Source organism: Chlorocebus sabaeus, chromosome 25, assembly GCF_047675955.1.
Source record: "Chlorocebus sabaeus isolate Y175 chromosome 25, mChlSab1.0.hap1, whole genome shotgun sequence".
NCBI classification, from domain to species: domain Eukaryota; kingdom Metazoa; phylum Chordata; class Mammalia; order Primates; family Cercopithecidae; genus Chlorocebus; species Chlorocebus sabaeus.
Window position 1 is genome coordinate 18,842,593 of NC_132928.1, and position 24,652 is coordinate 18,867,244.

The 24,652-nt window shown below is 42.3% G+C and overlaps 1 protein-coding gene across 10 annotated transcripts in view; it reads right to left on the bottom strand.

Moving 5' to 3' along the window:
* HHAT (hedgehog acyltransferase) overlaps positions 1-24,652 on the bottom strand; it is a 360,770-nt gene that overhangs the window by 26,875 nt on the left and 309,243 nt on the right. The gene's annotated exons all lie outside the window — the stretch shown is intronic.

Below are 24,652 nucleotides of genomic sequence, written 5' to 3' on the forward strand. Positions count from 1 at the left end.
CAAGTGGCTTTTGTTTTAATTGTGGTGAGGGTCAGACCAGTGGTTTGATTTGCTTGGTTTGAACTTGCAGCCCGTAGGAAAGGTGCAGGTCTGTTTTCTTACAGGCTCACCCAGAGGTGGGACACAAGAAACCAGAGGGGTGGGGCTTGAAAGCTGTCAGCAGTCAAGCATCAAAAAATGGAGCCAGACCCTTTTTTTTTTTTTTTTTTAGACGGAGTCTCGCTCTGTCTCCCAGGCTGGAGTGCAGTGGCCCGATCTCAGCTCACTACAACCTCCACCTCCCAGGTTCAAGAGATTCTCCTGCCTCAGCCTCCCGAGTAGCTGGGACTACAGGCATCCGCCACCACTCTCGGCTAATTTTTGTATTTTTAGTAGAGACAGGGTTTCGCCATATTGGCCAGGCTGGTCTCCAACTCCTGATCTTGTGATCCGCCCACCTCAGCCTCCCAAAGGGCTGGAATTACAGGCTTGAGCCACCACACCCGGCCCAGACTCTTTACTACAAATTTTCTGCCTTCAGGCTGCCATTGCAGATTTAAAACTCCATTCTGAAATGTACCTAGTATGTGACTTGACCTACCTAAAACTGTCTCCTCAGCAATAAAACTTGTATAGCATTTAAAGTAAATGATTTTACACAAATTAAAGGAAACTGGCCCAGTGCCCAGACATAACAGATGTTCAATAATTGTTTCTGAATCTGGAAATTTAAGAAGAGAAATCTGTTTCCTCCACATAGTTTCACATTTACTCTCGGTTTTTTGTTCTTGAGAAAACCAGAAAGAGGCCCTTAGCTCTGGTAAGGTTCTAACTCCTTGCCAGAGATATTGGGATAAGGGTGGGGATAGAAAGGAGTGGACAGGGTTACAGGGCTGGGGGTGCTGGGAAGCAGGGAGGATGGCGGCCAGGGTACCGCATAAGGCAACTCCCCCTAACACGCCACATGATATTTCCATCTGAGGCAGCTCTGCTGGTCACAGGGGAGAGATAGGCATCCTGGCTGGAGGAAAAATGGCCCCAGTGGAATGGGAAAAAGGACCAAATGGTAGGTCTTATGGGTTAAATTGTGTTCCCCAAAAGGTATGTATAAGTCATCACCCTTAGTACCTCAGAATGTAATGGTTTGGAAGTAGGATCTTTGCAGAGGTAATGAAGTTAAATGAGGTCACATTCAATGAGGATAGGCCCTAAACCTAATTAAGACTGGTATCCTCATCAGAAGGGAAAAGACAGAGACAGGAGTGATGTAGCTACAATCCAAGGAACACGAGAAGAGCAAGAGAAAGTCAAAGTAGGATTCTACCGAGTCTCAAAGAGAGAATGCGCTTCTGACGCTTGGATTATGGACTTCAAGCCTCCAGAACTGGGAGAGAATAAATTTCTGTTACCTAAACTCTCCAGTTTGTGGTCTTTGTCATGGCAGTTCGAGGAGGCTAATACAGTGGGAAGAAATCATCCATTACTTGCACCTCTTTTTTCTTTGAAGATTTGCGTGTATAATTTTACTCAAAATTGGAATAGCTAGGGATGCTAATGTTTATTTTAAAATAATGAACAAATTACAGATCTTCATTTATTGCCAATTAGCCATTAATTTCTCAGAATTATTTTAAATATACAATGAGAAGATATTTTATATAAAAACATCTAGAGTTTCATATAAAAACATCTAGAGTTTCAGTTCATAATCATTTTTATACTCCATGGTTATTACTGTAGTAAAATTGTAAACAAAAGATAAAGACGTATTTCTGCAAGATCTGTAAGCAAAGAGAAAATGTTAGCAGTGATTATTTCTGGGTTATGGGATTATAGGTTATTTTCTTCCTTTTCTGTTATTTTCAAATTTTCCTTAGTATGATAAAAAAAAACATTGGCAAAAGAAACAGTTTTTCTTTCCAAGAGATATTGTAATTTTCATAAAAGCAAGAAATAGGATTCAGTGTCTTCTTGTCTTACGGGCTTTTGTCTTGACTTTTAATCCGAGGGCTCAGGGATATGTTCACAGCCTCTTCAATAGGACTAAAAGGATTAGAATAGAGCGCACAGTGGTGAGAACATTCATTCATTCCTTTGGAGATTAGAAAACAGGAACTTATCCTGCCAGCACAAGAGGCTCGGGCTAGGAGTTTGTAAATATTTTTCCTGCTGTAGTATAAGAAGTCCCTTTTATTCTCAGGAGTTTTCAAAAATAGGCCTTACAGTCCAGCTGCTTAGAAGTCTCTTGTAACAAAAATCAAACATATTTAAAAGTAAATAGAGACTTCTGGTTCTGCTATGATCTCCCACTACTTACACAAAAAACTCCGTGCAAAGTATACAAAGCAACTACCAGAGTACTCAAAAAAGCAAACACAGTCAGCAGATTTTGCAGGACTCAAAACTTGCTGAAGCACAGGGGTGAGTTTCCCATTATCTTTTTCTTCTTCTATCTCTCAGCTGAGCTGGGAGGGCAGGTCTCAGTTGCAGAACTGTAGGATGAAGCAGCAACAGGGAGGCTAAACCCCGATGGAAATCCGGTCTTTCTGGCCAAAGTGATCCAAAAAAGGGGGCCCTGTGGGTTGGAGAGCATATAGGGAACCCTGAAGGAGAGTGAGCTGGGTAAGGGGTTTCCAGTGCATGAACCCCCACAGGTCTCAGACGCAGGCCTCAGCTGCACAGGAGGGACCCAAACTGGTATCAGGAAGGCCTGGGCAACTGAACTAACACTTCAAGCATGACCGAGTCCCAGACTAAACCTTGAGTGGCACAAAGCAGACCCACAGCAACACAGCAAAAGCTTTGAAGACAGAACTGAGAAAGAAAGCATGCACCTCACAGCGTGAACTTAGCCAGGTTAATCTTTTCATAGCTTGATGGTGGGAGCAACTGCACAAGTATATCAACTTGTCAAAATGTGTTGAATATTATCCAGTACTTGGGATAAAGGGACTGCATTTTATGTATAAAAGTTACACCTAAATAAAGTGGATTTCTTAAAAAGTGCAGTGACAAATGGTGGTGTCTCCATAATAATGAAGGTAGTATCTAGTAGGGAGGCAGCCAGGTGTGACGGCAAGCATGTCGCGTCCGCTAGGCTGGGCACCCTTGAACAAGTTGTGTAACCTCTTGGATTCTTTGTTTCCTTGTCTATAAAGCAGAGATTATACTAACCACCTTTCTAGAAAATTTTGTGAGGACTAAATATATTAACATAAGCAAAGGCCCAGGCAAGTGCAATTAGTAAATGTGAAAGAAACTCCACCTCCAAATGGCCACTCCAGAGGACGTGGCCATGCGCAATAAGTGGAAGTTACAAGGAGAGCCCTTACCAGTGGCAAAGGCTGTCAGGCAGACCCATGTCACCTACTGCAGGTTTCCTGGAGTACCCCAGGGCTTATAACAAGTTGTTCTGTGCAAAAAGTGGCCCATGGTTAAATGTTTAGAAAAGACTGAATTAAAGTTAAATAACTCTCCTTACTATATGGCAGAAGTGTCAATGTGTATCATAAATTTCCAAGAGGACACGCTATGCAAAATTTTCCAAACTGATTTTGCCAAGGATCACCTTTTAGACTGAGCACTTCACTCTCCCAAGACCAGTATTACTTTTTTTTTTTTTTTTTTTTTTTTTGAGACGGAGTCATGCTCTATCACTCTGGAGTGCAGTGGTGCGATCTCAGCTCACCACAACCTCTGCCTCCCACGTTCAAGCAATTCTCCTGCCTCAGCCTCCCAAGTGGCTGAGATTACAGGCACCCACCACCACGCCTAGCTAATTTTTGTATTTTTAGTAGAGACAGGATTTCGCCATGTTGGCCAGGCTGGTCTCGAACTCCTAACTTCAGATGATCCGCCTGCCTTGGCCTCCCAAAATGCTGGGATTATAGGCATGAGCCACAGCGTCCAGCCCAAGACTACTTCTTAGATGAAGCACTTTACTCTCCCAAAATGATTACTATTTCTTTGGATTATACTTTGAGAATACTTTGGGAAATGCTGAACTCTGGAAATGAGCATTGGACTGAGAGTCAGGAGACTTGGCCTCTAGTCCTGATTGTATACAAGTAACGTTACCTTTCTAGACCTCAGTGTCTTTTTCAAAATGGGAGGGTTAGACCAGAGTCTCTCTCCAAGATCTTTTTGGATCTAACTATCTACAATTCTACGGCTTCTGCAAAGTATACTGGAATAAGTATGCTGCTTTGGGAGAGAGGTGGGACAGAGGACCTCCAAATTTCCAAATAATTCTTCAAAATATCCATCTTTTCAGCTACAGATCTTAAAACAGAAAAAAAGGAATTTCTCCATAAAATAAAAATTTCCAAAAATATCACATCTTAATTCTTGGCATATGAATATATCATTTTCCACCAACTCTAAACACCACTGGTTCATCTGTGTAATGTTTCCAGATGCTTCTGCAATTAGCTCTTTTGTATTTAAATTCTGTCCATTAAATTGAATAAGATGTTCCTTCTTCTCTTCCAACAAAGTTGTCTGGTGGTTAAAAAAAAAAAATGAAGCTACTGAAAGACAACGCGAATGCCACTCTCTGCAGGCAGGTTGTTCACACAAAATCTGCAAAAGATTCACTGACCAGTGCTAAATCATGATCTCCTCCATCTCTGCATCTCCAACTTCAACTGACATGACTACCATGATGCCTTACAAAAGATGAAGGAGTGATTCACCCTCTGGACGTGTGGTATGTTCCAGAACATTTTGGGATACATAAGCTATTTTCCCACCTATATAAATAACCATTTCATTTGTGATTAATCAAAGACTAACACTGACTATGAGTTTTATATTTGTTTCCTAAATAAATCAAGAGATGTACCAATATTGTAGAGATGTCAATTCTCAACAAACTTATATACACATTCAAGGTAATTCCAATCTAAAGCCAACCAAGTTAATTTGTTTTGCAGAAACTGAAAAGATGTTTCTGAAGTAAAAAATTTAAATGTATCCAAGACAGTTCTGAAGAATTAAGATTAAGGAATCACATTCACAGCAACAAGATTTAAGATAGTGCAGTACTGGCCCAGCAAGAGACAGACAGACAGACCATGGACATCTGATCTATGACAAAGACTGTAGTACACATCTGTAGGGGATACAATGGTTTTTTCAATGAATGTTGCTGAGTCAATTAAATATCCGAATAGACCAAAAAAATGGATTCCTATCTCACATAATACACAAAATTAATACTAAACATATTTTAGACATAAATAGGGAAAGTAAAAAAGTAAAGCTTCTACTGATAGAAGATAATACAGAACAATATGTTCATGAGCTTGGGGTCAACAAATATTTCCTAACCAGAACATAGAAAGTACTAACAATGAAGGAAAGTAAAAACCCTGTCCCTCAGAAAACATCATTAAAAGAGTAAAAAATGGAAGCCATAGAGTGGGAGAACATATTTACAACATGCAAAACCAACAAAAAATTCTTACCCAGAATATATGCCTATAAATCGAGAAGAAAAAGCCAATCAACTCAATTATTTTTAAATGGCCAAAAGACTTCTACAGACATTTCACAGAAAAGAGTATACAAGTGGCTAATAAACATTGCAAAGATACTTAAACTTTAGTCGTCAAGGAAATGCAAATTAAAATCATGATGAGATGACAATCACACCTATCAGAAGAGCTAAAATTAAAAAGACAGTTATAAGTTTTGGAAAGGATTTGAGGCCACTAGGTTCCTCATGCACTCTAGTGAGACGATAAATTGGTGCAACCCCATTGGAAAACTGGTGACTTCTACTGAAGCTGAACATACATGTATCATAAGACCCAGCAATTCCTAAGTATATACTCAACAAGAAATATGTACAAGGTTTTTAACAGTCTCAATCTAAAAACAATCTACAAGTCCATCATCAGCTGAACAGATATATGAATTGTGGTACGTTCACACAACGAAATACTGTACAGCAATGAAAATGAACTATTGCTACACATAACAATGATAAATCTCTCAAACATAATCTCAAAAGGAGCCAGACACAAAAGAGAAATACAGTCCCTTCTGCTTTAATGTGATGTATGTGTTCCTCAAAAGTAACACAATATACAAATGCATGCAACTAAAATCATAGGGCTTATGAGAAAGACAGGGTTAGGAACAAAACATTCAAAACTTTGGCAGTGACAAATTTTAAAAAATAGGGAAATCTAATAAAAATGGAAGCACGGTTTTACACATGTAAAATTGTTAAGAAATGCATACATAATAGAATAAATAGCATTTTATGTTGAAAAAGACCTGAAGTTTGCTTGTGGAAGAGGGTGTAAGAAGGGTTGCAGCTTGCAAGTTATTGTGACGTGGTGGAAGTAGCATTGCCTATGACTGGATGGAGTGTGTAACACGAGATGTGGATGGGTGTGTCTCATAACACAATCAACCCAGGTGGCTGGTAGATACATGAGGTGCATGTGTGTGCATGCTGTGCTTTCCTACTGGGCTCAGTTTCACTGAGTGAAGATTTCTGCATTCACTTAGAGTTTCTTGAGGACAAAATTGCATATAAGCAAACACTAAATTGCATTATGCTCGAATTGTTCTCTAATGCATCAATCATAATGGAAATTTGCATTTTCAAAACAAGCATTACAGCACAACTGCTAGTACCTTATTATTCTATTTAAATAAAGTTCAAACGTAGGCAAAATTTAATCTATATTGTTATTAGGTTGGTGCACAATTGGTGTTTTTGCTATTAAAAGTAGTGGGAAAAACTGCAATTACTTGTGTACCAACCTAATAGATATCAGGATATTGGTCAGTCTAAAGGGGATTATAACTAAAAGGGATCACAAGGAGTAATGTCCAGAATGCTGGATACTGACTAAACAGGTGTCTTCAATTTTAAAAACTGATCATTTGGCACATTTAACACTTGTGCATTTTACTATATGTGTTTTACGTGTTCCTGGAAGTCTTCCTAAAAGAGATATTAACAGATAGGAAGACAAGTGCTGAGATTTCCCTGCGCCACTATATGGACATTCAGTTCTTCCCGAAAACACATACACTAATCACTGACACCATGTCACAAACATTTACATAGTTCTTTTCACACAGTATTCAGTAGCTCATCATTTGTACCCTAAAGAACAAGGTAAGGTTCCTTTCAGTTATTAAATCCAGCCAGACAACTCGTAAAACCCCAGCATTTTCTTAGTAGTGTGATGTAGTGAAAATAGCACTGAAGAAGCAGCTAGATGACATGGGCTCAAAACTCAGCTCTGCCATTTACTACCAGGTGGGTTTGGCAGGTCAGTTAACTTGAATTCTAGTTCAATCTATATCATAGGACTATAATGCAAATACATGTGCTTTGCAAACCATAAAGAGAATTGTGTCCACCTAAGCCAAGATGCTATTGCAATATTTTCTCCCTCACTTCCAGCTGAAATTTAGTTTAAGCCTCCTATTTCCTTGTTTGTACTTCAAAATCCCAAATAACAAAGCTGGCTGGCATTAGCCTAAAGAGGCGTGTGTGTGTGAGTGTGTGAGTGTGTGTGTGTGTGTGGGGGGAGGTGCGCACACACATGTTTTGAATACAGTTCCATGTTAGGGCTTTGGCAAAGTCATTTTGATGGTGAGGAATTTAGTGTTCTGATGGGTTTATACCTTCATCAGAAAAAAAAAAATATGTCTACATAGCATCTTGAGGTATGTGCAGATCTAGAGGCATTTTAAAGTCCACTACTCAGCTTATTGGAGTCAGAACTCAGTACTCTGTGGTCAGAGAAGAGTTTTCATTACAACTAACATCTCATTTCACCCCTTAGCCCCAAATAATTCTCTTCCTAAGGCCACTCCCTCTTGTCTTCAAAAAGTCATTTTTTTACTAAACCAAGAAAAATGAAGAAGGGCAAAAATCTAATATCAAACAGTACGTTTCTAACCCCAGATGCTGATTATTTGGATAAATTAGTTTGTAGTATCTACATCACTGGATATATGAGAGCTGCCTAGGGCTGCTGAGTTCTTGCCATCTTCAAAATTCTCAAAGCACTATAATCTACCCACTAACTCAGCTGGAGATACACAGAATAGCAATGGCTTCTTCTTAGCCATGGATTAACACTTCCAGGCTTGAAGAAATGAACACTAGCCAGGCATTAGAAGGGAAATTAGAAGTCTCCCATATTGTTAACCAATGCTGGCATTAACAGATCAATTATGGTAGAGTATCTCAGGGTAGTACAAGGAGGATTCCAATTAAGAGTCATTAGGGGTGCTCCTTAAAACACTGGTTCCCGGATGCTACCCTAGACCCACTGAATCAGAATCTCTTAGAGGTAAGAGCTCAGGACTCTGCATTTTAAATAATCTTTCCAGGTGACTCTGATGGGCAACAAAGTTAGGAAACAACTGTACTGGAGGTTGGGCAAGGAAAGAACTGACATCATACTAACAATGACACAAAGGGGAACAGTCTCATTAAGAAAGCTGTTTTAAACCAGGCCAACCTTGGAATCACTCACCATTGTGTTAAGAATGAGGAATGCAGTTACCAGGCATCAAACCTGCACTGAGCCACTGAAAGGAGGAAAGAGTGAGTGTCACACACATTTAACACTGAGATGTCACAGCAAACAACAAACCCAAAATTTTCTACACACCATTCTGAGGACTTCTGTCAGGTGAGATGTGACCTGGATGTTCCTGCCATTTCAGTAAGCCGCTGGCTATGTATCAAACTCCCCACAGTCCCCATATCTATGCATCCATCTGTTTACTGGATGGATTGATAAAGAGCATTTCCTCTGCAGAGCTTGGAAAACTCATCTTATGCTAAGTGGCAAGTCATAAGGACACCAGAAATGCCAAACTAGCATGATGAAAAGCAGAGACTTACATGATGACTAGTACAGACTAAACTTTAGCAGATGAGCAACAAATCAAGTTTTTGGTTTCACGTTGTTTTTTTTTTGGATTGACAGAGTGAGGGAGGAAGGCAAAATGACATGGGATGAGATGGGAGGGCAGAAGGAAGGGTAAATGGACAAATGAATGGGTTGAAGGAAGAGTGGAGAGGCTGTTGGGTGCGTGGATGAACGGATAAAATGGATGGTAAGGTCAGGCGCGGTGGCTCACGTCTGTAATCCCAGCACTTTGGGAGACCAAGGCGGGTGGATCACGAGATCAGGAGATCAAGACTATCGTGGCTAACACGGTGAAACCCCGTCTCTATTAAAAATACAAAAAATTAGCTGGGTGTGGTGGCGGGCACCTGTAGTCCCAGCTACTCGGGAGGCTGAGGCAGGAGAATGCCATGAAGCCAGGACGCGGAGCTTGCAGTGAGCCGAGATCACGCCACTGCACTCCAGTCTGGGCGACAGAGCGAGACTCTGTCTCAAAAAAAAAAAAAAAAGGTGGTAAGACAAATAGACAGATGGACGGAGAGGACAGGGCCATATCGGATCAATTATCTTTTAGCCTTAAACTGTTTTTAACATGCCCTTATTGAGATATGGTTTGCATATCACACAATTCACCAATTTAAAGAACACAGTTCAGTGGCTTTTAGTATATTCACAGTTTTGAAACCATCACCACAATAATTTTTTTTTTTTTAATTTTTAAGTATTTTATTTTTGAGGGAGGGTCTCACTCTGTCACCCAGGCTGTGGTGCAGTGGTATGATCATAGCTCACCACAGCCTTGGCCTCCTAGGCTCAAGCAATTCTCCCACCTCAGTCTCCAGAGCAGCTGGGACTACAGGCACATGCCACCACACCCAGCTATTTAAAAGATTTTTTTTTTTTTTTTTTGTAAATACTGGGTCTCCCTATGTTGCTTAAGCTGGTCTCGAAATCCTGAACTAAAGGGAAGTGATCTTCCTGCCTCAACCTCCCAAAGTGCTAAGATTATGGGCACAGGCCACCATACCAAGCCCCATATTCAATTTTAGAATATTTCATCATCCCCTAAAAAGAAACCCATGCCCATTAGCTATCACCCTACAAATCCCTATCCCTCCCAGTTCCAGACAACTACTACTCTATTTCTGTCTCTATAGATTTGCCTATTCTGGACATTGCATAAATAGAATCAACAACATGTGATCCGTTGTGACTGGTTTCTTTCATTTACCGTGTTTCCAAGGTTCATCCATGTTGTAGCATAAATCAGTACTTCATTTCTCTTTATTGCTGAATAATACTCCATTGTATGGATATGCCACATATCATTTGACAGACATTTGGGTTGTTTCTACTTTTTGGCTATTATGCAGAATGCTGGTATGAAAATTCGTGTACAAGTTTTGTGTGAACATAGCTTTTCATTTTTCTTGGGCACATATACAGGAGTAGAATTGCTATGTCATATAGTAACTCTATGTTTAACTTTTTAAGAAACTACCAGACTGTAGACCAAACTGTTTTTCATTTTACACTCCCATCAGCAGTAAAGGGAGTAGCTGTGAAGTGCTATCTTATTGTGGTTTTAATGCACATTTTCTGATGTCTAATGATGCTCAATGTCTTTTCATGTACTTATTATCATTTGTATATCTTCTTTGCATAAATATTCAGGTCCTTTGCCCTTTTTTTTTTTTTTTTTTTTTTTTTTGAGACGGAGTCTCGCTCTGTTGCCAGGCTAGAGTGCAGTGGTGTGATCTTGGCTCACTACAACCTCTGCCTCCTGGGTTCAAGCAATTCTCCTGCCTCAGCCTCCCAAGTAGCTGGGACTACAGGCGTGTGCCACCATGCCCAGCTAATTTTTGTATTTTTAGTAGAGACGGGGTTTCACTATGTTGGCCAGGATGGTCTCTATCTCTTAACCTTGTTATCCTCCTGCCTTGGCCTCCCAAAGTCCTGGGATTAAAGGTGTGAGCCACCACGCCCGGCCCCCTTTGCCCATTTTTAACAGGGTGAATTGTCTTTTTTTATCATTGAGTTATATATTCTAGATACAAGTTCCTCATCATTATATGATGTGCAAAAATTTATCATATCCTGGCTGTATTTTCATTTTTTTGATGTCCTTTGAAGCACCAAAGTTTTTAGTTTTGATGACACCCAATTGATCTATTTTTTCTTTTGTTATTTGTATCTTTAGTGTCATATCTGAGAAGCTATTATTTAATCCAAAGTCATCGAGATTTATCTTGTTTTAAGAGTTTTATAGTTTTGGCTCTTACGTTTTGGTCTTTGATCCATTGTGAGTTAACTTTTGTATATGATATGAGGTATGGGTCCAGCTTCATTCTTTTGCATGTGCATATCCACCAAACTATTTTGATAGAAGAAAAACGGGGCCATGTGGCAGAATAATGTTAATATAATACCAGTACTAATAACTACCTACCATTAGTAAGGGGTCATCATGTGCCAGGAACTGTGTAAGGTTATATTTATTATCTTATTTAATCTCTACAACCCCCTATGAGGTAGGTATTTTTCTCAATTTACAGGTGGGCATTTGAGTATTAAAGAGGTTAGGTCCCTTGTCCAAGTTCCCATACTAGTAAGTGGCTCAATTATGTCTGACTCCAGAGTCCTCCACTACCACCCTACACTGCCTCTGTAACAGCCCTCAGAAATCAGGGGACGTCTCAGACACACCTAACTTCTCTCAGCAATTCAATATGAACTCACTAATAAAGCATTTACCTAACACCCCCTATTTATATTTGAAGCACATTGTCATTTCTTAGACGTTTCAACTGGGATGTTTGACTCCAAGGAAAAGCAGAATTTCTGCAGAATCTAAGACTTCAGCTTCCGGCAATGGTAGGTATATTATTTGTACCAGTACTTCCACTGGGAGAAAACAGAATCCTAAAATTGACAGATAAAAGTTTTAATTTTTTTCCCTAAACAGCTAGCAACATTCCGGAAAGACAGTAAGGAATAACCAGGCCAAAATCTAAGAAAAAATGAGAACCAAAGGGGGCAAACAAAGTTCTTAAAGTTTTTTTTTTTTTTTTTTTTTTTTTTTTCTGAAAACATCTGTCTGTCCAGACTGTACTGCAGCCTTTGGGGTGAGATAGCAGAAGAAAAATCCCAGAGCCTGACAAAAGCAATGAGTCTAACAGGTGGGTCCTCAAAAACACATTAAGCTGGGGTCCAGAAAATAATCATACTCATCCTAAGGTTAAGGGTTAACCAGAGGTAAACCTAGTTCCCACCTCCAAAGGAGAAGGGGAGGGAAGTGAATCCCTCCCTAAGGAAATGCAACTCTTGAGTCAGCCCTACTGGTCTGGCAGATACAAGCACAAATTTTGTCTGGAGGAAGACACCTTCACACTGGGCCTCAGGAATACCTCACATGTAATTACGCAAGATAATGAGCAGCACATAGTCAAAGATAACCAAGTATCCAAAGAAAGAGAAGTGAGGAGTAAAACCCAGCAGTAAAGGAACACAGCAGACACAGATTTACACAGATTAAAAATACTTAAAGTATCAAACATAGATTATAAAGCAGCTATGCTTATTGATGTTTAAGGAAACAAAAGACGAATCTGAAATATCTGTAAAATATCTGCAGAGAACAAAACACTTTCTATAAAAGGAGTCCCCCTTCCAGAGCGAACTTAGCCTTGGAAAAAACATTAATTCAGGCAGTACATGGAGCAAGCAGCTCATCTCTGCAAAGCACCCCCTCTTTGTTTTGACATTCTCCTTGGCACTTGCATATCCTTTCAAATTCTAGGGGCAAAGGCAAAGCAACAGAGGGGAAACCTGGAGTGACCATTCTTTCTCCAAACTTCAGAAATTAATCTATAATAAGCTCCCAAATAAAAAGGATAAACCTCAAGTATTTTTGCCCATCTCAGGTACAAAAACCATTATTGTACAAATTATGAAGACTTAACTGATTGCCTAAAATTCTCCCTGGGAGAACTCTGAAGATTTCTTTTCCCATCTTTTCTGTCCTTCGATGCCCCAGAGCCATAGCTGAGAGCCTCACCATCTTTCCCACAGCTTCCTTCTGATCGCCCTGCACCTAGTACTGCTCCCCTTCACATGACGTCCAGATGGATCTTTCAAAAATGAAAATCATGTCACTCTCTTGCAAAAATCCTTGTAGCCCCTGCCTTTCTCAGCCTACTAAGGATGAAGTGCACACTCCTTAGCTTGGCATGTATGGACTTCATTCCCTGATCCTCAAGTTACTTTCCTGGTGTTTGTTGGTACAAACAGCTTACTCATCAATATCACACCTTGCATCCTCTCCTGCTATGATCCCAGGATGCTTGCAGTTCCTGAATATATGATTTATGCCTCCATACCTTTATACAGGCTGTGACCCATCCCCCAAGTCTGGTACTTACTCATCCATTGAGCCCGCCTCTGATGTCACCTCTTCCATGGTGACTGTCTCACCCAGAAGACAGAATTAAGAAGACACATACTAAGGCAAGTGATAGCCAGAAGTTTGGCTGTGTTTTAAAATCAGCTTATTGGTGCAACCCTGAGCCATTCACCTTTTTGTCCCCAAAGCATATATCAAAACACTATGTCCCAAAAGCCCTCTCCTTCTGGCAGTATTCTCTGTAAAAATAACTTAGCTTTGCACCTAGACTCAGCTGACCACTGTCCTTCTTTCTCCTGCATCAGATAAGCTGAGATACTTCCCACATTGCTTATTTCCTTGCCATGGACTTTTGCTTTTCTTAGTAAAGCCCTGGCTGATAGAAATTTTGTATTGCAATCCAAAAGTCATGAGCCAACCCTCCAGCAACCTTAAATGGCAGTCATAAAGTGAAAAAAGTAATCAAGAGGCTAGCTTCAAATATGACTAAAGTCAGTTATGGATAACTGTGAACACAAACAGAAAAACAACAAGATCAGGAACAACTTTGTTAAGTTAAAAGTTAGCTGGTTTCTTCTAGCTTATTAAAAAAAACCCAATGACTTTCTGAGAAAAAGCACAGCTCCACAGACAGACCTGTGTGACCAGAAAATGTCCAGGCATGGTTTGGCTGCCGTGTCATTATGTTGTCTGGTATTTTCCAGATTTTCTATGATGGACAACCCTCAGAACACAAATAGCTCCCTGCTGTGCATGACTCAACAGATGTGTTTCAAAGGCCTTCTCACTAAGGCAACCCAACTTGGAACCAAGACAAATGAGAGTGCTCCCACCTACCCAACATGTAAACAATGGGGAAAAACGGAAATCAGGTTTACCAAGCAGAATTCCACATTCCCTTGTATCAGCAGAGTGGCCTGGCCTCCCCCAGGCAGGCCAGAAACATCTTCCTAGAGCTCTCTGGGCAGAATGTTCTATCCCCTGGCTTAGCACTCAGCTGTCTGTCTTCTTACCCCACTAAAAGCCACAGGTTACAAGTTAACTCTCGTAGGCAAATGCCCCTGGCCCCAGTAGACTTCTAACAGCAAAGAAATACAGTAACTTTTTTAAAACAAAAGGTTAAACTTCCCTTTTCATTTTACTGATAGCAGGTGAAGTCCTCCCAATTTTCTGTTTCCCAAGATCACCTAAAAATGCAACCAAAAAATATTTTTTAAGTCCTGAGATGTGCTGCCTGGAGACCTAAGTAGAGCTAAAATTAGCAGCTGCCTCCTTCTCTGGGCAAGAGTGGTCAGCAGCTGGCATGCTACAATAGCCAGAGGAGAACAAAAGGATGCAGAGAGGCTCTGCGGACACACGTGCCAGCAGGCGCCCAGGGGACAAAGGCTTCGGCCCTGGGTTGGTGGGATGCAGGGTGGCTCTCAAGTGGCGTATCAGCTCTGCCTGCCCTGCCCGGAAGCCTCCATCTGCCAGCCTGACATAGGGTGACATACACTGCCAGGCTAGCTATTCCTATCTGCTGCTTCCTGTGTAATCAATGTCAGGGGTCAGAGAAGGGCAGAAGAGGAGAAGATAAATATGAAGGCAGGTCGGGGCTGGAAGTTTGGGTTTGTTTTAAAAGTGGCTGATTGGTGCATCCCGGGACACTCACTGTGGGGCCGTGTTTCTGCTTACCCGCCTTCACCTACCACATCCCTGCTCTTGCCTGACCTGGATCACCCGTGAAAGATAATGGCTCCCCAGGAGCTAGAAGGCTGGCTTTCCTTGCTCCTCACCTCCCAGGGCCCTCACTGTGCCTCTGGATAACCATGTGACATTGCTGTGACTGGGCATTTGACGACTCCTATCCTCACTTCACACTGTTGGAATGTCTGTCCTACGGCCCATGCCCAGACAGCAAAGTCTAACCATTATGTGGACCTGAACACTCGAAGTGGGCGTTTCTGGCCCTCCAGCTGCTGGACTCATGAACTGTTTCTTACAGTGGGGAAGAGTCACTGCCAGTCCATCTCAGTACCTCTCCCTACCCCAACTCGAGAGGCCACACAACATAATGCTCCCTATATTCATTCCCTAGGGCAGCCAGAACCAAATACTACCAACCAGGTGGCTTAGAACCACAGAAATTTAGTTTGTTGGTTATAGAGCCTAGAAATCTGAAATCAAGGAGCCAGTAGGAATAGGCTCTCCTCAACACCTGGAGGGGAGGAGCCTTCCTTGTCCTTCCCAGCTTCTGGTGGCTCCAGATATTCCTTTGTTTGTAGCAGCATCACTCCAATCCCTGCCTCCATCTCCCCATGGCTGCCTGGGTCCCTGTGGCTTTACATCATCTTCCTCTGTGCATGTCTATCTTTGTATCCAAAGTTCCTCTTTTTATAAGGACACCAGAGTATACCCTAATCATCTCATTTTTAACTTACTGATATAGGAATTAAGAAGAAATTATTCAGGCAGATAGTGAGGGTCAGAAAGTCCTCAGTAAGGTTTTCCTTTTAATGAAAAGCAGCCCCAAACCATTTTCTAACAAAGAGTAGCTTGTAAAATTGAACGGCAGACATACACAAGCAAGCTGGAAGCTTGCATGGCAGTTTGAATGCCAGCAGCTGTGCCAATAGGAAAGAGGCTATGTGGGGACTAGGCATGTCCAAAATGGTGGCTCCATCTTCCCTTTCCTTTGCCAACCATGTGTACAGTAAGGAGCAGGCAACATGGCACCAGCCAGGCTAGCTTCCTCGTGCCATGTAAATGTCACACCTGGTCCAACCAATCTTTGGGCCCTATGTAAACCAGACATCACCTCCTCAAGACAGAGAGCTGTTCTCCTTTCTCTTTCTTTTGCCTATTAAACCTCCACTCCTAAACCCACTTCTTTTGTGTCTGCATACTCGATTTCCTTGGTGTAAGATGACAAACCTCACGTATTTACCCCAGACAATGATGCTGCTTCATTATCATCTCTATAAAGACCCTATTTCCAAAAGGTCACATTTTGAGGTATTGGCGATTAGGACTTCATTGGGTAGGCACAATTCAACCGTAACACCCTCTTTTCCATGCTTTCCCCTTTCAGTAGCTTCCCCTTAGAATACTCCATAGCAGCAGCTAATGTGATCAGGGCAGCCCCTGGCAGCTGGGAGAGTTAGGTTAGTACAGAGGAAAATGGCCCAACTAGGCCCAATTGACAGGTGTCAGCTGGAAGCTCTGACCCCTTCAGCAATCTTACGTGGTACCAAACAGGTGCTGACAAAACAGGATATGCTTTTTTCTGTCTTTGTTTCAAGATAATGAAAAGTTTTTTTTGTATAGTCTTCACTCTCATTTGTTGAATATTCACTGAAAGACTTGAGTGCCTTAATTACACTTAAGATAAATGACCACAGTGCCAGATAGAATTCCTGAGGCAAGGAAAAGGTCCCCTGGATTCCACTTTCTGATCTTCACTGCAAAGACAAGAACCACGGCCAGCCATGTTGCTGTCCTTTGTTGCATTTCCAGCACTGCCCTTACATATGACAGTCACAGGCCCTTGGCTCTTATGACAGCCAACCTGAGATAATTCTGTTTCCCCAGTCGTTGAAATTGTGTGCCAAAACAAAATTATCTCCTCTTTCCACTGCTTTCTTGGTCTGGAAAAGAGTAATTACACTGGAAACAGGGCTTGGGACCAATCAAATGCAATGTCGGAGTAAACCTAAAGAGGGAAGCCAGAGTCCTTGACCAACTGAGCAGGCTTGGGATAAAAAGAGTTGTAGGCATGTGGACTGGTCAGTGCCGATCCAGCTAACAGGCCTCAGGCTGGTCTATCAGCCCCAGAGCTTGGAAGGTCTGACTCTTGTCACCCTCCCAACATGCTCAGTGGAGAAGTACTAAGAATCAGAACAATTAACCAGGCACCTTAGACTGTCTCTGGCAGTGACACCCAGGGGTGGGTCACAGTGAAAACAGTGGTTGCCTGTCATGATTTAGGCCTCACAGAGCAGAGAGAGAAGAGTAGTCTGATACAAAGAATGTAGAATTTGGAGTCAAAGGGCTTGTAATCTCACCTGATATTGCTGCCTAGTAGCTGGACAATTCTGAGGTGTTTTCTATACAAATATTCCAGGAAAAATAATTGGGAACAAAGGTAGCCAGTGCCTCTGTTTGCAAGAAATGCAGAAACAAAGAAAACCCTGGAACACTGTCTCCCAACATGGATTGAGTAAAAAAAATAAAAAATAAATCTCCTGCAACAGAAAAGTACAAAGATCCGTTGGCTTCAGGCATTCCTCGATCTAGGGGCTCAAAAATATATGGCTTCAGTTTCCATCCTGCAGCTCTGCCTTCCTCTGAGCTGGCCCCCCGCCTCCGTGACTGTTCACTGGGAGGACGAGAGGGCTCAGCAGCTCCAGCTCTGCATCCTGACAACTCCACACTCCAAAGGAGAGATTGCTTCTGCTTCCCAATAGTTCCAGCAAAAGCTCTGGAATTATCACACGGCGAGACGGACCCTACTGCCTTGCCAGTCCCGGGCCACTCATTGATTGCGGATCTTAGATACGGGGTGTGCCCCACCGGAATCACAGATTGAGGGCGGGTGGGAGAGATCTGTTCCCAAAGGAAAAGCAGGGCGCTGTTACCAAGGAACGGGAAACAAACACTGGGCAGACAAAACTGCAGCAGTCCTCAACACCACCCTTGAAATTCCCTGAAGATAACAAATCTCACGTGTCCTTCTGTGAAATTTATGTATTACTTTTTTTTGACAGGCAGATTCACATTTTAAGGAGGCTAATGGCACATCCAAATTGCTATTATAACCAAATCTCTTTAGAAAGAAGCTATGGCAGTGGTGTCACCGAGGGATGTTCTGCACCACAGCAATTGCCCATGTCAGCATGGTGCGGTGGGCTGAGTAACAGCTCCACTAGAGACGCCCACCCTCTAAGCCCCCAGACCTGTCAAAGTCAAAGTCACCTCACACAGTAACAGAGACCTTGCAGAGGTGATCAACTGAGAGATTTTGAGATGGGAAATTTCTCTGGATTATCTAGGCATGCCCAATGGAATCACAAAGGTGGTTATGAGAGACAGAGGAGGAGGCCAGGCGTGGTGGCTCATGCCTGTAATCCTAGCACTTTGGGAAGCTGAGGTGGGCGGATCACGAGGTCAGGAGTTCAAGACCAGCCTGATGAACATGGTGAAATGCTGTCTCTACTAAAAATACAAAAATTAGCCGGGTGTGGTGGCGCACACCTGTAATCCCAGGTACTCGGGAGGCTGAAGCAGGAGAATCGCTTGAACCTGAGAGGCGAAGGTTGCAGTGAGCCAAGATCATGCCACTGCACTCCAGCCTCGGTGACAGAGAACCCGTTTCAAAAAAAAAAAAAAAAAAAAAAAAAAAGAGCGAGAAACAGAGGAGGAGACAGCAAGAACAAGAGGTAGATACATGTGACAGAAGAAGACAGATGAAAGAACATGGTTTGAAGATGCTACACTGCTGGCTTTGAAGACAGAGGAAGGAAAGAAGGCATGAGCCAAGAGAAATCTATCTCTGTAAATTGGAAAAGGTAAGGAAACAGCTTCTCCCCTATAGCCTCCAGAAGGAACCAGCGTTGCCAACACCTTGACTAGCCCAGTGAGACTGATTTCAAACTTCTGATCTTCACAACTATAAGAAAAATAAACTTGTGTTGTTTTAAGCCAACAAGTTTTTAATAACTTGTTACAGTAGCCATAGGGAACCAACTTGGCAACACAGCAAGTGGTCAGGGTTCAGTGCCCTGGAAACTCTAATTAGCAGGAAAAAGTTTCTACAACCTAGCACAAAAGATTTAAATGTTATCTGGTTGAAAGCCCTTCCTGGGTATTTTAGAATTTGTTTCAGCTTTAACATAACCCCAGGTGCACTTATGAATAGGGACTTTCACTCACTATTCCTCACATTCTATGCCTGGTGACTTGGCTGGAATTACTTGTGGGAAAACTAATGCCCAAGGCCTCTGGCTGGCCATGTGGCATGCAATAAAGAAACCAAGGCTTCTGCAAGTCTTGACATTCAGATTCCAAGAATGGTCATAAATAGACCAACGACGTAAACACAGATAGACTGTCTAACCTACATCTACATGTCAACCTCATCACCCTTAAGTACGATGCACAGGAAGCACCTGCTTTTCAAACTCTTCTAGAACTTTCAGAGGATCCAGTGAGGCACAGACACAATCACTGACAGCAGTGAAAACTCCACTTAGAGAGAAGGGCTAGGGAAGGCCGTGAAACAAAGTCATCAGAAAGGATGGCCTCTGAGACACCGACACCTGCCCTCTGTCCTCTTTCATCAGAAATGAAATTTTTAATCCCAAGAATTTAAGAAGATATGATGGGAATGAATTTCTATTTAACCACAACCCTCCAGAATCTCTAGTGCAATACTCCAGTTCAGCTTTAAATAAAATGCCTGTCCAGAACCATTTGAGTTAGGAGGCAAATAAACTGCTCAGACAAGCTAGTAATCAGGGAAAAATACACTTTCTCTTCTCTCAGCTAGAAATAGCAAGCAAATATGGGGACCTGCATAAGAAAATTACCAGCTCCTCTCTCATTGCAATCTAGAGGGAAAAAGAATAAAATTATCCTTGCCTTGGCATGGGGTCACTCCAGGAGCTAAGTGTTAAGGCAGAGCTTGCCAAAATAGATCGGATAATAGAAGGAAAAACAAACATCCATGTGTGTATGTGTGCATGTGTGTACAGGTGTGTGTGTGTAATGAGGCATCAGACAGGGCAATGTTCTGTGGATGCCACATCTCTACCAAGCTCTTGTCACTGCAACATTGTCACTGGATCACCCCAGTGATCCAGGCCCCACCACTTGGGAAATGTTTTGGTTTTCCTTTTCTCTTTTCCTTTCTTTTTTTTTTTAAACAAAGTCCATTGCTTCCCTGGACAAAAGCAGACAGACTTTTCAGAAGAAGCACCATTCTGCACCCATACAAACATTATAAGGCTCTCAGCCCTCTCAAGGCCAGATATATTTCCAGTGTGTAAACATCCCCCTTGAATACTTTTTCTCCTCATTACCCCAGGACAGTGGAGAGAGCACTGCCAAGATGCTTAGGCCACAGCTGGTTTATGGGGACTGGCCTTGCTGATCTGGAGTTACAACTCATTGATACCTTTGAATTACAGAGTTCTATTCAGCTGCTTGTTGAAGAAATTATCCTTCAATGTCAAAGATTTATGGCAGGCATGAGAAAGCTCCTTCTATTAACAAATGCTTTTCAGAGCCAAAGCGCTTGTAAAAAGCAACCTGCATTGGTCTCTGCAAAGCATGACACAGCAGAGTTCCTCCTAGAACAGCATTTGGACCAAATCTCCAGCCATATCCTTCTCAGATCCGTGGACCAGCTAAGTCTTTTAAATAGAGTTTGTGAGGCCTAAATATGCATATTCCTCAAGCAGCTTGAAGCATAACTTCAAAAGTAAAAATTTGGAGTTTTTTTTTTTTTTTTTTTTTTTTTTAAAAAAACAAAAACAAAAACATAGATCCCTTATTCTCTGCTGAATAAACTCAACACTACTTCTTCAGCCTCAGCAGCAGAGGTAACACTTCCTGACCAAAACTGTTTTGGGGATGACACATTACCAGAGCCCTAGGTTTGCCACTGAGCATTTCTATCCCTTGCCTTCAGACTCTGTCTTCCACTCTCTAGACAGCAGGGCAGGTGCACAACAGAAAGGGAAGGGTCTGGTTTTACAGCCTCATCTCACCCACAGAGACCAGGACAGACATTTTCATGGAAATCACTAAAATAAACTTTGTAGTTTAGAGCAAACAAATCTACGGCTAAATTCAAGTGAACTGGAGACAGGAAGATACCAATTTTAAGACAACTTTTCCAGGTGAATCATGAGCTACTTCTAGGGACATCAGTGATGCCAGAAGAGGGCTCCCTGGGAAACAGAGAGGTGTATCTTTTAAGACACATGTGTATCCACACCCCATTAGCTGTGAGGTGTTCACAAATCTCCTCAATAATCCCTATCTCCTAGATACCCATCTGCTCCTTCCTACTTCTCCAGGACTCTGAGGCAAGACCTGTTAGAGGGATGTGGTGTCAGCGGTTCCTCCCTCTTGCTGCAGCAGGTCCCAACCCATCAAGGTGCAGAGGGAAGGGCCACCTTTCCCTTGAACCTGGAAATCTAGACACTGAGCTTAAATGCTCTCCATCCCTAAAGCCAGCATTCTCACTCGCTTCACTGTATTTCCTCAGTGTGTAAAGATGGGCTCTGGAGCGACAGGAACTGATCATGTGTCCCAGGGAAGATGCCAAGACGACAAGGCTGTCAAAGGTGCACATTTATCAGCAATTCCATATACAGTTTGACAATCCCTTAACTAAACTTTCTGAGGTCAGATGAGTTTCCGAATTCAGATTTTTTTAATTTTACAAAGCTCAGATATGAACAGCCCCAGCAGAGACTGAGGGAGCATCGTATAGACTCATTATTTTATTTCACCAAAACAGGAATATTCATATTAATCTTCTATCAAGTCACATTAGTTATTAAATGAAATCCAGAGTTCTCCAGGATGGGAGCTTGGACACCGTCTGGTTCATTTACCTCCAAGAGATATCTAAAGCCAATCCTCCAGGGACAAAAACCCACAGCAAGGAACAGATGAAGGGGCAACTGCCAAAACCCCAGCAGACATTCCCTGACTCAGGAGGCCCATGGCACAGACCAGCAGAGATGCAAACAAGCTTATTTGGATAATCACTGACATAGAAAAAGCCTTCTAAGCTGAGTTTCTCTGGCCTCAGAACCCAGAAGAGAGATGATTCCACAGAGCCTTCCACATTTATAGAATCAGAGTTCCCAGGGCTGTGGCACCCGAGTCCAAAGAGGACATAAATAGTGCATTCAGTCATAGACCATAGCAGGTCCCACATGGCAGCAGCAGACCGGGTTTTCAGAGCCCAATCCCATGTGACTGAGGTTAACTCCATAGGATGTCAGGTAAGTCACACTTTGATCTTCCTGCCTTTCTCTCTGCTCCCTTCAATGCCAGCATTCCCCGGGGTTTCTCCCACCCTGTTCTCTTCTCACTCTACACAGCTCCATGGTTAACTGCATCTACTCCCCTGGCCTCACATACAACCTTTACGCCCTTGACTCCCACACGTCTCAATCACTGGTCCCACCATCTTCTCCAGCTCTAACTCATATTTCCACCTGCCTCTTGGGCATTTCTGGCCAGGCCCATGTGCCGCTCCTGCTGTGCCATAGATAGCTGGTGCACACTGGTATCTGCATGCTTCCCTATATGCCCCTGCCTTGTACTTGGGTTGGTCATGTGACTGGCTCTGACCAATGACATGTAAGCAGAAATGTCACGTGTTTGAGCACCTGGTGTGCCAGTCCCGTGTTCTCTTCCCCTCCATGATGCCAGGACAAGATTTTGGAGAATCAAAACAAACATTGTAGGTCCTGGAGTCACCGCTTAGAAAAAGCCACCGAATTTGTATTGAACTGTCAGAGAAACAAACTTCTATGGTGAGAAATTACTGAGATTTTGGAATTTCAGACAAAGCAGCCAGTGTTAATTTCCCTGATATACCTGCCTTTTCTACCTAGCAAATTCCTGAATTATTACTTCAATTCAAATGCCACCTCTTCTGAAGAGTCTATCTTCCGTGGAAAGTCAGTTACTCTATCCTGTGACCTCCAGTAATTCACGCATACATCCGGCAGAGCAATTCCCTGAATCTACTGCACATTTTTGTGTATTTGGCACTCACATTTGTGAGCTTCCTTTTTCATCTCTGTGTTCTCAGTGCCTCGCAAGTAGCAAACACTGAATGCATTTGATTCAGGGAAGTGAAAATCAGAGAGCTTCCTCATTATGTGACAAGCAAACCAAATCAGCACTTTCCCCCCAAGTCACAATGTTCTTATCATTGTGCTAGGTTCTGTGAGAGGGCCCAAGAAAAGTAAAAAATGCTGTAACCCACCTGTATCTTCAGATCCTTTGCACCCTACAATCTCTCATCTCTATTAAAGGAAAGCTTTCACTTAGAAAGCACATGGTCTTTCCAGGAACTATCAGCTAAAACATCTCACAGAAAGCAAGATCAAAGAGGGGTCTTTTAGTGACAAGATTAAAGTAGAACAGGACTCTCTCTTGGCCCTTTAAGCCTGACTCACCCAAGGCTGCCACAGTTTAGGCCCATGGTTTGCCATTCTGAAATACTGCAGCTGTGTTGCTGTTATTTCTGGTGTGAAAAGAGCTGCAGCAAAAGCACTGCTGCCTTCTCAGGGACCCAGATGTGGAGATGATGGGCCAGCTGTGCAGAGTTACGTCATCACCACTTGGCAAAGCTTCCCAAAGCAAAAGCACAAGACCGTGTCACTGGGCAGGGAACAGAGCAGGGATCTTCTCTTTTAAGATGTAGCAAGTTGGCTACAGTAGTATGTACTGTGAGTAGTTCCAAATCTCTCGATTCTCATAGATATAACTCAGTCCCAGCCCAAGGGAAATGGTGACCATAAATAAACAATGATCAATTATTAATAGAATATTTTGACAATTCCCACATAGTAGCAGTTTACCTAATGCAGGTATGGCTTTGCTTTGGATATTCAGATTACCTATTTAATGTACATTAAACATAAGGTTGGCCCCTGGTATTCACACAAAAATACCCACAACCAAGAGCTGTGGCAAATACCAATGCCACGCCACAGCTTCAGGAGAGCACAAGGAAGCTTCTAGGGCAGATTCCTAGTAAGACATTCAGAGCAGTAAACAAAACAAGGTTAGATTTTGCAGTACATTGCAGGCTAAGACCCACGGACATTAGGTGTCTCTGTTGCCTGTTCATTATAACAGAATATCTAAAACTGGATAATTTATAAAGAAATGGAATTTATTTCTTACAGTTATGGAAGCTGAGAAGTCCAAGGTCAAGGGGCTGCATCTGGGGAAGACCTTTGTGCTGGTGGGAACTCTCTGCAGAGTCCCCAGGTAGCACAGGGCATCACATGGTGAAGAGGCTGAGCATCCTAGCTCAGGTCTTTCTTCTTCTTCTTGTAAAGTCACCAGTCCCACTCCCATAATAATCCATTAATCCGTGAATGGGTTAATCCATTCATGAGGGCAGATCCCTCATGATCCAATCACCTCTTAAAGGCCTCATCTCTCAATAATGCCAATTGGGGATTAAATTTCGATATGAGTTTTGAAGGGGATATTCAACCACAGCAGCAGGAAAGATTAAGAAATATCAAATCATTGGAAATATAGTGTAATGGAAGGGAATATACACTTTGGGAGAGTTGGAATAATACCTTTTGGTGTTAAACAAGTATCACATACAGGAGATATGGGGTAC